Raw genomic sequence first — 12,712 nt, 5'->3', positions numbered from 1 at the left:
CCCTCACTCCCTCAGGCTCCCTCTCCCTCCCTCTCTCCCACACACACTCCTTTCTTCCCCACTCTCACTCCCACTCTCTTTCTGTCTCCCTCCCTCTCACTCACAGGCTCCCTCTCACTCACAGGCTCCCTCTCCCTCCCTCTCTCCCATACACACTCCTTTCTTCCCCACTCTCACTCCCACTCTCTTTCTGTCTCCCTCCCTCCCCCCCTCTCTCCCTCCCTATCTCCCACTTTCACTCCCCCCTCTCCCTCCACTCTCCCACACACACTCCTTTCTTCCCCCTCTCTCACTCCCCCTCCCTCTTTCTGTCTCTGACTCTCACACACTCTCTCCCTCTCTCATTGTCTCCCTACCAGACACCATCTCCCTCTCTCTTCCCCTCTCTCGCATGCACACTCCTTTCTTTCTCACTCCCTTCTTCTCCCTACCAGTTTCCCCTTTCTTCCCCTCTCTCGCATGCACATTCCTATCTTTCCCATTCCCTCTCTCTCCCTCCCACTTCCCCTTCCCTACCAGTTTCCTCTCTTCTCTTTCACCCACTCTCCCACACACCTTTCTTTCACACTCTCCCCTCTTTCTCTCACACAACCTCTCTTTCTTTCACACTCCCTCTCTCACTCCTCCACTCTCTCTTCCACTGTTTCTTTCTCTCACACATTCTCCCTTTCTCTCTCTCTCTCCACCGCACCCCCCCCCCCCCCCGTCTTCCCTTCCCCATTCCACCCAACAGACCATGAGTTTTGTTTTCCGACATTGGAGAAGAAGGAGAATGGGAGCAAGTAGGTTTTTTTTCCAAAATACAGTATATTTATTCGTTGTACACATTCCAGTGGTATTCAACCTCTTTTCTTTCCACTCACGTACCACTTTACATACCATCAGTGCTCTATAATTAGTAAGGTGGTCTGTGAGTGCAAAGAAAAAGTTGAAAACCACTGTTTTAATCGTCCCTCATTGACTCGTTATGTGCATGATTTCAGAACTCCAAAGGAAATGAGCCAATGACCATTTTTCTCAAGCAAAATATTTCAATAGCAATTGGGTCTAGAACAGTGGTTCTCAGAACCTTCCCTTCCCACTCACATCCCACCTGAAGCAATCCCTTACTAATCAGAGGACCGATGGCTGAGGGATTACTTTGATGTACATTGTGCTCCTGTTTTCTCCTTTTTTTTTGAACAGAAAAATTTCAGACTTCCAGTGTAATAAGATTAGACGCTTGGCTAATAGGGATGTAAATGCTACCCCGTCTCTGCAGAGAATTTAGGGAGTTATCAGAGACTCCAGATCTTGTAGTCAACAGGCAGGGCTGCAAATCAACTTTAAATTTTTCAGATAGTGTGCTGAAGACTCCACTCCAGAACCCTCGTATTTGGGGGCTCTGATAAAATGTGCCACTTAGGTGGCAAGGGGAGCCAGGACACCATTGCATTTGTCCACAGGATAGATGGCTGCCAGTCTGGATTTTGAAACGAGAATCCTGTGCAGTCCCTCAAACTGTATGTGTCCCAAGCAACCACAGGTGGTGGTTGAGCGAATTCTCTCAATAGCCTCTTCCCTCAATTTCCATTTCCAATTCTTGTTCCCATTTGGTCTTTACTTAGGGAAGTGAATGACTTTTAATTGACAGAATAGAGCCATCAATTTTTGAAATTCTCCCTCTCCCTCCTGAATTAACTGAGAGTAGCTTTCCCCAGAGTTGTTCGGCAGGTAAATGGGGGAAATTGGGAAAAGCCTTTGAAATAAGATGTCGGATCTAAAAGAAACATAATAAGTATGAGGTAGGTAAGCCAGATGTGTGAGACAGGGAGGTGAAGCTGCTAAACCCTCCGTCCGCATAAAGATCCTAAAGTCATTTGGTACCTTTGGTTGGCCATGTATTAAAGAAAGAATCGGTGAATGAAGGTAAAAAATACATATTTAAGGGACCCTGAACAGAATTCTGCTGATCTGGTCCCAAACTTTTACTGTATGGAGCGGTGTAGTTGCAGACGTTTGTAGGTAGTGAAGACTATACCATGGTGGCTAAAGATGACAAGTTACAAGATGACTCTTCCAATTTACACCAGGAGAGCTCAGGGGAATGTTCCCAGTAATTTAGCTTGTGTATATTTGCTGCCCATTAGGGTACATTTTGTACCTCACCCAGTACGAGCTCTGTTCTCGCTGCTGCCATCAGGAAAGAGGTGCAGGTGCCACAGACTCGCACCACCAGGTTCACGAACAGCTGCTATCCCTCCACCGACAGACTCCTCAATGACAAACTCAATCAGGGACTCATTTAAGGACTTTTAAAATTCTCTCTGTATTGCAGTTTGTTTAAATTTATTATCTGTTTACAGTCCTTTATTTGTTTACATGTTTATGCTGTGTACAGGTTTTTTTTAGCGCTACTAATTAGGAGTAATTCTGCCGCGCCCGCAGGAAAAAGGAATCTCAGGGTTGTATGTGATGTCATGTGTGTCCTCTGACAATAAATTGGAAATCAGAAATTGGGCAGAAGGAGTCCTCCACTAACTTTACAGTTCTGCAATTAATCCTTTTCGTACCCTTTCCTGTTCCAAATATATGAGTGGAACACAAAAGTCTGCAGACACTGTGATTGCAGTATAAACATAACAGCTGGATTTCCCTGTGGTTTTACAAATAAAGAAAGATTATTTTATCCAGCAAGGTGAAAAAATACTAGGGAAGAAATAGAGGAATGGTTTGAAACAAGTAAGGGAGTCTTGGTAATATGTTCACTTTGACTACATTTATTCGACCCATTAGTGATGGGGCAAATTGCTCCATCTCTGAAAATCTGATTCACCTGGTCAATAGGAAAAGTAAAATGTTTTATTAGGAGATTGGAGAATGTGCACGTGGTGTCTACACTGAGGTACTTGAAACCTGTTCGCTAAACTGAAAAGGCAGATCTGAGAGTTGTTCCTGTTGACGAGGTGACATTCACTCTTTTGAAGAATTCTTTTATAACCTGAAAACGAGCCGAACTCCTCCTGAATGGATGGGATGAAGGGAGAGCTTCCCTGCGGTTACAAACAGCAGCAAGTCGTCCTCATACACTGAAACTCTCTTTTCAAGTCCATTTCGGACAATGCCTTTGAAGGGGGGAAGACTATAACATCATTTTAGATTTAACAAAAATTAAATGTAGACATACAGCACGGTAACAGGCCATTTCAGCCCAATTTACACCCAATATACACCCAATTTTCTTGTAGTTGTTTTCAATCCTGAAAAGGAATCTTGTATCAAAAACATACTCTTGGATACAGCAAGAAAGAATTTCCGTGCATATGTACATTGTGCTTATGAATATGCAAATGAACCCATTATAATTATTATCATTAATTAATTAATAAAAATTGCACCAGTAATGGTGTCTAAGAATGAATCTGATGCTTACAAAGAAAAAAAGATGGTGCCTGACAGCAACACTTTGCACGCAGCTCCAACGGGAATCATCACATAATTCCATTCCGAACAGTAAAACCCCTGGTCTCCGGCACCTATAGGGATTGGTAGATGCCGAATAAGTTTATGTTCTGGTTAGCTTGAGGCTGCATGCTGCGTGGATTGGCAAACAACCAGCAAGGCTCGCCAGTTTTAAACTTACGCTTTTTTTTACCTATTTATTTTCCGCAACTTTTTTTTTGCCGGTTACTTGAGGCTTAAATTTCAAATAACATGGGTTTTCCTGCATGACAGCTCAAGCCCACAGCTAAAGAAACCAACTTCTAATTTATAGCTTTATTATTTGCACCTAGTGTGAATATTTGCACCTGTAATGCTGCCTAATGTAACCCTAACCCTAACCCTGTACCCATGTTCACGACAATAAGTTCTCATTCTGAAACCTTTTGTTTTACTGTTTGGAAATCAGCTGATCTGTGCCCAGCAATGTGATTACCTCATTACAATCCTCTGGAACTATGACACCTGACTCACCCCTGACTCCCCGGGGCATTTCCGTAAGGCACAAGTCAACTCCATTCAGGCAAAACCACCCCATCCACCACCCAACACATTCATGGCTCCATCACTAGCCCAGCATGGCAGCAGTGGGTACCATTCACTAAAAGCCCTTCTATTACTTTCCTGGACACGAGTCATTGAGACATTCACCGCGGATACTGCTCTTCAGCCCATCAAGTTTTCATCAACCATTTACCACCCTTTAAATAATCCCGACATTAATCCCTTTTCAATTGTAAATTTTACCTCTCACCATTATGTATATTTACCAATACCTCCTCCCCCACCCCACCCAAGTGTAAAGCCCTCCAAAAGGTAGTGAACACAGCCCAGGACAACACAAGCAAAACCCTCCCCACTATCAAGGACATCTACGGGGAACGCTGCCGTCGGAGAGCTGCAGCCATCATCAAGGATCCACCCCACCCAGCACACGCTCTGTTCTCGCTGCTGCCATCAGGAAAGAGGTATCGGGGCCACAAGACTCGCATCACCAGGATCAGGAACAGCTACTACCCCTCCACCAACAGACTCCTCAATGACAAACTCAATCAGGGACTCATTTAAGGGCTCTTACTTTGCAGAATATTGATGTTTTCTCCTCTGTATTGCACAGTCAGTTTGTTTATATTTCTTTATTGTTTACATGAGTATATTGAGTACAGTTTTTTGCACTACCGCTACGTAGAAATCTGCCTGGCCTGCAAGAAACAAAATCTCAGGGTTGTATGTGATGTCATGTATGTAATCTGACAATAAATCTGAAATCATCTGTACACGGGGGAATTTAAGATTCAAAGTACAGAGAAAGAATGAAGAGGTTAGGACTTTATTCTTTGGAACATAGATGGTTGAGAGGGGATTTGATAGAGGTGTTTAAAATTATGAAGGGAATAGATAGACTAAATGCAAGTCGACTCTTCCCCCTGAGAGCAGGGAGGTTGAAACAAGTTGAGGGTAAGGGGGCAAAATTTTAGGAGAAACATTAGAGGACGTTTCTTCACTCCGAGAGTGGTGGCTGAATGGAATAATCTTCCGGAGGAAACAGTTGAGGCAGAGTCAATTCCTTCATTTAAGAGGAGGCTGGATATATACATGGATAGGAGGGGATTGAAGGGTTATGGGTGGAGAATGGGCGGAGGGATCTAGCGGAGTTGTTTGAGTGAACCGGAATGGACTTGAAGGGCCGAGATGGCCTGTTTCCACGCCATAAACTGTTATATGGTTACATGGTTATAAGTTTATTTTATTGCCATGTAATCATACAGAACATGTAATATTACACAAAATTACCTTCTGTCTGCCGCAAGACTAAGAGTCACCATGAGTATTGACCGATGTCCTTTACAGCATGAGAGAAAGAGAAGCAAAAGCGAGTCCCTTCAGAGTTACTGAGTGTCCGTGGATTGACCTCCAGCACTCCTGCAGCCTCCGCAGCTGCACAGACTCATGTTCGATCATGAAAATAAATTGGGGAATGGGACGCTTGGGAATGTTCTGAGAGACAACACTGATCTTCGATCTATTCCCTCCATGAATGCTGCTGAACCTGCAGAGAACTCCCAGCATTCCCTGTCTTTATCTCAGGTTTCCAGCAGCTGCAGTTTCCTAATGAGTTTCATAACCTTGTGACCTAGTCAACGTGAGGACAAACATTACCCTTTTATTCGGATTTCTGCTAACCTGCTCTCCTTTCCCCCTCCCTTTCCTTCCCTCCCTCCCCCCCCCCCGTCAGTTCTCCACCCCTTTCCCTCCCTATTCACCCAGCCATTCCTCCTCTCCTTGCTCGCTGGTGTGCCCTCCCTCCCTTCTCCCCTGTCATCTCCTGCCTTTGCGACCACTTCTCCCCCCCCCTTACCCTTTTATTCGGATGCCTGCCAATATTTTTCCACACCTTGATGAAGGGCTCAAGCCCAAAACATTGGTTCTATATTTTTATCTTTACTACATAAAGGACACTTTTCACCTGCTGAGTTTCTCCAGAGTCGTGTTTTGACTTCCACCATGGTGTCTGCGGATTTTTGTGTTTTACTACTGAGGACAAATGTGGTATCCACATCCTGTAAACTGGGTGGTTGGGGTGGGAGGTGGGGGTTGGTGCTGAATCACCATTCCCATTAGAACATTAGTTGGGGAGGAATTTTTTCAGCCAGAGGGCGGTGAATCTGTGGAATTTGTTGCCACAGGCGGTAGTGGAGACCGGGTCATTGGGTGTATTTAAGGCAGGGATTGATGGGTTCTTGATTAGCCAGAGCATCAAAGGTTATGGGAAGAAGACAGCAGAGGGTCATGATGGACAACTGTCTGTCAGGATGGAAACCTGTGATGAGCAGCATGCCTCAAGGATGGGTGCTGGGTCCCCTGTTGTTCATAATTTATATTAATGATTTGGATGATGGGATGGTTAACTGGTTAAGTAAATACGCAGACAATATAAAAATAGGGGATTGGTGCATAGCGAGGAAGGTTTTCAGGGATTACAGAGGTATTTGGTTTGTCTGGAAAATTAGGCTGAAAGATGGCAGATGGAATTTAATGTAGAGAAGTGTGAGGTGTTTCATTTTGGGAAAAAAATTATCAAAATAGGACGTATGTAGTAAAGGGGAGGACATTGTGGAATGCACAAGAACAAAGAGATCTTGGAGTTATGGTGCAGCATTCCTTGAAGGTGAATTCCCATGTTGACAGGGTGGTTGAGAAGACATTTGGTTTGTTAGCCTTCATAAATCATAGCGTAGAGTATAGGAGCTGGGAAGTGATGCTGCAATTGTTTAAGGCGTTGGTGAGGCCAAGTTTATAGGAAGGATATAGAATAGGTGGAGAGGGTGCAGAGAAGATTTACAAGGATGTTGCCTGGCTTAAAATACCTAGAATACAGAGAAAGATTGAAGAGGTTAGGACTTTATTCATTGGAACTTGGACGGTTAAGAGGGGATTTGATAGAGGTGTTTAAAATTATGAAGGGAATAGATAGACTAGATGCAAGTAGACTCTTCCCCCTGAGAGCAGGGGAGATTGAAACAAGAAGAAACAAGTTGAGTACAAGGGGGCAACATTTTAGGAGAAACATTAGAGGATGTTTCTTCACTCAGAGGGTGGTGGCTGAATGGAATAATCTTCTGGAGGAAATAGTAGAGGCTGAGTCAATTCTTTCATTTAAGAGGAGGCTGGATATATACATGGATAGGAGGGGGTTAGAGGGTTATGGGTGGAGAATAGGTGGGGGGAGCTAGTGGAGTTGTTTGAGTGAACCGGCGTGGACTTGAAGGGCCGAGATGGCCTGTTTCCATGCCATAAACTGTTATATGGTTATATGGTTAAGGCTGGGCAGTGGGAAAATGGATTAAATGGTGGAGCATTCTCTATGGGCTGAATGGTCTATTTCTGCTCCTATGACTTATGTTCGTTTGTAATTGTCCAGGGAGGTTTTCTCAGAAGAGAAAAGTAAGGAGTATAAAATATAACCTTCGTTGTTGGAAGAGCAGGTGTGGGATTGGGGGGGGGGGGGGGCGGTGTGGGGGTGGGGGGGAGATGCATGGTCTTTTAGGAAACCAAGAAGGTGATCTGGAAGAAAACATGCAATTCTATGACAATAGTTCGTGCACAAATTGAAGACTCCCTTTTCTGTGTTGACAGGGTTAACAGCTGACATGTACTTTGCAACCACCAATCGTTGTCAAAAGCACGTCTGTCAGTTTAATCTACTCTGACATAAAACTGCCAAGAGGCGTGGAAGGAAATTCCCCAGTTCCGGACTCAACAACTGCAAATGAGAATCAAGGGTGAGCAGAGTAAACAATTAGCACGTTGATGTTTAAAGGTTTCGACGCAGATGGGGATGAAAGCATTAAAAAAGGTTGATCTTAACTCTATGCGGTGAACCGGATTTAATTTATATAAAGCCACGAAAAGAAGCAGATTTATCTATTGAAATTAGCTTATTTATTGTGGTGGTCACTGAGCTCCCCATGTACTTGCTCCTCTCTCAAGTCTGGAAGGGCTGTGAAGACAGAGGCTGTGGCTGGAAGTTCCCTGGAAGGTTTGGGCGCAGATGTGTCAGCGAAGAAGGTAACTTTCTACTTTAATCCCCTAACAACTAAACGTGTGTGGAATTGTCTGCCAGCAATGCTCAAGGGGCAGATGTGCCATGACCAAAATTTGTTTGGCTGACTTCTATTTCATCAGTGGAAAGAAATGGTGAAATATAGCACACCGTGCCTGCCCGCTCTCTGGAGGCACTTTGGCGTTTCATTGATTTCTCCGAAGTTCTCATTGCATCAACGAGATGTACACAGATACAGATAAAGAGTAAAGAGATAGGCCTTTATATTCAGGAGTCATACCCTTCCAAGTAAGCTCATGATGACACAGATTGAATACAGTACCCACCATAAATAAAACAGTAAATCTGGAGGTTTTGAACTGTGCAGAATACTACTGAATGCTTGCAATCTGAAGCTCAAAGATTGCAAGTACTGGCATGTGCTGGTTATGTTTGTACTGACGAATTTGCAGAGCTGCGTTATATTTTTTGGTTTGTGCCCAACACATTTTATTTTCCTTCTTAAGCTCCTCCAACTCTTACAAAACCCTGAGCTATATCGATGTTGGACGAACTGCCAGAATAGAACCTGCCCTCCACCATGAGAGACTCATTTAGAAAGTCACAAGGCATGGGATCCATGGGACCTTGGCTATATGGATTAAAAATTGCCTTGTCTGTAGAAAGCAGAGAGTAGTAGTGGAAGGAAGTATTCTGCCTGGAGGTCGGTGACGAGTGGATCTGTCCTGGGACCCTTGATCTTTATAAATGTCCTGGATGAAGAAGCGGATGGATGTGTCAGCAGGTTTGTGGATGATGCAGAGGTTGGAGGAGTTGTGGATGGTGTTGAGGGTTGGCAAAGGTGACGAGAGGATATGGACAGGATGTAGAGTTGGGTGGAAAAGTGGCAGATGGAGTTTAATCCGGATCAGTGTGAGGTGATGCATTTTGGAAGGACAAACCAGAAGGCTGAGTGCAGGGTTAACGGTTGGATAGTTAACAGTGTGGATGAACAGAGGGACCTTGATATCCAAATCCAGACATCCCTCAAGGTCGCCGCACAGGCTGATAGGAAAGTCAAAAAGGCCTATGGGATGTTGGGCTTCATTAAAAGAGGGACTGAGTTCAGGATAGAGAGGTCATGTTGCAATGCTACAAATCTCTGGTGAGGCTACACGTAGAGTATTGTGTTCAGTTCTGGTCACCTCATTATAGGAAGGATGTGAAAGCTATGGAGAGGGGGCAGAGGAGATTTACCAGGATGTTGTCTGGGTTGGGAAACAAATCTTATGAGGCGAGGTTAGCAGAGCTGGGACTTGTCTCTTTGGAGCATAAAAGGATGAGAGGAGACATAATAGAGATCTACAAGATTATGAGAGGCATAGATAGGATGGACAGCCAGCGCCTTTTGCCCAGGGTGGGAATAGCAAACAGCAGAGGACATTTGTACAAAGTGATGGGAAGGAAGTTTAGGGGAGACATCAGGGGTAAGTTTTTTTTAAACACAGAGTTGTGGGGGCCTGGAAGGCCTTGCCAGGGAGGGTGTTTGGAAGCTGAAACATTAGGGACATTTCAGAGACTCTTAGACAGGTACATGGATGGAAGTAAAACAGAGGGTTACAGGGTAGGATAGGTTTGGTGTTTTATTGTAGAAATATATAATTCGGCACAACACCGAGGGCTGAACAGCCTGTTCTGTGCTATAGTGTTCTATGTTCTAAATCCGGACCTTTTATTCATGTTAAAATCCCACCAGGATGATGGGGAATTTGTATAATTTAATAAAAGAACTGGAATTTTGGAAAAAAATGTTTAATTTAAAGTAAGAATGCAAGTAGTGGAGAAGATATCGCCCATTCTGGCCTGTGGTAAACCATTAACTGCCCTCAGTTCAGGGGCACTGAGAAATGGGCTGCCAATGTTGATGTGTTCATTATTATTCAAGTTTAAAGAAAAACAACTTTAAGAGAGGAGATTAGAACCATAGAACATTACAGCACAGAAACAGGCCCTTCGGCCTCTCTAGTCTGTGCTGATCCATTTTTCTGGTTGGTCCCATTGACCTGCACCCAGTCTCTATCCCTCCATACCCCTCCCATCTATGTCCTGTACAAATTCTTCTTAAATGTTAAAATTGAGCACACATTCACCACCTCAGCTGGCAGCTCGTTCCACACCCTCACCCCTCTCTGTGTGAAGTTCCCCCTAAACTCTTCCCCTTTCACTTTTAACCCATGTCTTCTGGTTTGTATCTCACCTCCCCTCAGTGGAAGAAAACCCATCTACATTTACTCTGTCTGTCCCCTTCATCATTTTAAATTCCTCCATCAATTATCTCATTTTTCAATGCTGTTTATCCTTCCTCTGGAACTCAATTCCTGAAGTCTGGGCAACATCCTAGTAAACCTTCTCTGCACACTTTCTATCTTATTGATATCGTTCCTATAGTGAGGTGCCCAGAACCGCCCATGATCCTCCAACTTTGGCCTTGCCAGATTAATTTATGAATCAGAATCCTCAGAGTGAGGGTAAAACTATCTCTCCAATCACGATCTCGCTTTTCAACTCTCTCTCCAATCACGCTCTTGCTTTTCAACTCTCTCTCCAATCACGCTCTCTCTCCAATAAAACTCTCTCCTATCACGCTCTCTCGCTTTTCAACTCTCTCTCCAATCACGCTCTCATTTTTCAACTCTCTCTCCAATCACGCTCTCTCTCCAATAAAGCTCTCTCTCCAATCACGCTCTCTCGCTTTTTCTCTCTCTCCAATCACGCTCTCATTTTTCAACTCTCTCTCCAATCACTCTCTCATTTTTCAACTCTCTCCAATCATGCTCTCTCTCCAATAAAGCTCTCTCTCCAATCACGCTCTCTTGCTTTTCAACTCTCTCTCCAATCACGCTCTCGCTTTTCAACTCTCTCTCCAATCACGCTCTCTCTCCAATGAAGCTCTCTCTCCAATCACGCTCTCTCGCTTTTCAACTCTCTCTCCAATCAGGCTCTCTTGCTTTTCAACTCTCTCTCCAATCACGTTCTCGCTTTTCAACTCTCTCTCCAATCACGCTCTCTCTCCAATCACACTCTCTCTCCAATAAAACTCTCTCTCCAATCACGCTCTCTCTCCAATAAAGCTCTCTCTCCAATCACACTCTCTCGCTTTTCAACTATCTCTCCAATCACGCTCTCTCGCTTTTCCTCTCTCTCCAATCACGCTCTCGTTTTTCAACTCTCTCTCCAATCACGCTCTAATTTTTCAACTCTCTCCAATCATGCTCTCTCTCCAATAAAGCTCTCTCTCCAATCACGCTCTCTTGCTTTTCAACTCTCTCTCCAATCACGCTCTCGCTTTTCAACTCTCTCTCCAATCACGCTCTCTCTCCAATGAAGCTCTCTCTCCAATCACGCTCTCTCGCTTTTCAACTCTCTCTCCAATCACGCTCTCTTGCTTTTCAACTCTCTCTCCAATCACGCTCTCTCTCCAATGAAGCTCTCTCTCCAATCACGCTCTCTCCAATGAAGCTCTCTCTCCAATCACGCTCTCTCTCAATAAAGCTCTCTCTCCAATCACGCTCTCGCTTTTCGGGAAAAAGTCTTTACAAGGCAGTGGTGAGGCCTCACTTGGTGTACAGGGGACAGTTTTGGGCTCCTTATTTAAGAAAGGATATGCTGGCTTTTGAAATGGTTCAGAGAAGATTCACAAGAATGATTCCTGGAATGAAGGGATTAGCAGAGGAGGAACGTATGACGGCTCTTGGACTGGACTCCTTGGAGTTCAGAAGGATGTGGGGAGACCTCATAGCAGCATCTAAAATGTTGAAAGGCCTGGATGGAGTTGATGTGGCAAAGTTGTTTACCATGGTAAGGGAGTCTGGGGCAAGAGGGCAAAACTTCAGCATTGAAGGGCGTCTGTTTAAAACATAGATGCCGAGGAATTTATCTAGCCAGAGAACCTCTGGAATTTGCTACCACGGGTGGCCAGATTGTTGGGTGTTATTTAAGGCAGAGGTTGATAGGTATCTGAATAGTCAGGGTATCAAAGGTTAAGGGGAGAAGGCCAGGAAGTGGGGCTGAGTTGGAGAATGGATGATCTTGATGGGCTAAATGGCCTACTTCTGCTCCTATATCTTCTGGTCTTCCAGGATGTTTCTTGTCTGATACTAGAGTGCTTTCTCCAAGTGGGGATGGATTACATCCCACTCAAGTCCACATCCAATAAACAAGTAACTAATAAACATAACCAAACAATGAGGAGCAGGAGGGTCTCAGCAGGCGAACCAGCATGCACAGATAACTACATTTTGAGTTAGGGCAGCCTTGATAACAGTTCCAGGCCCAGATTGCTAACTGACCTTTTCTCTCCACGGATGCTGCCTGACCCGCTGAACCCCTCCAGCTTCTCCGGAGATACACGATCAACTGTGGATGCTGGAATCTGGAGTAAAACACAGTCCGCTGGAGGAACTCAGCTGGTCGAGAAGAAGAATGGTCGGGGTTCCCAGCCAGAAACCTTCATCAACACTTGACGAAGGATTCCCTTGATCCTTGCCTCCCACGGATGTTGCACGACCCACTGCATTCCTCCAGCAGGACACATCTCTCCCCACCTCTCATTCTTTACTGAAGATTCCAGTACCTGCAGATGTTCTGTTTCTCAAGCCCAAAAACATGCATAACCATGCACAAGGGCAA

This window comes from Narcine bancroftii, chromosome 5, assembly GCF_036971445.1.
Source record: "Narcine bancroftii isolate sNarBan1 chromosome 5, sNarBan1.hap1, whole genome shotgun sequence".
NCBI classification, from domain to species: domain Eukaryota; kingdom Metazoa; phylum Chordata; class Chondrichthyes; order Torpediniformes; family Narcinidae; genus Narcine; species Narcine bancroftii.
This window is presented reverse-complemented; position numbering follows the sequence as displayed.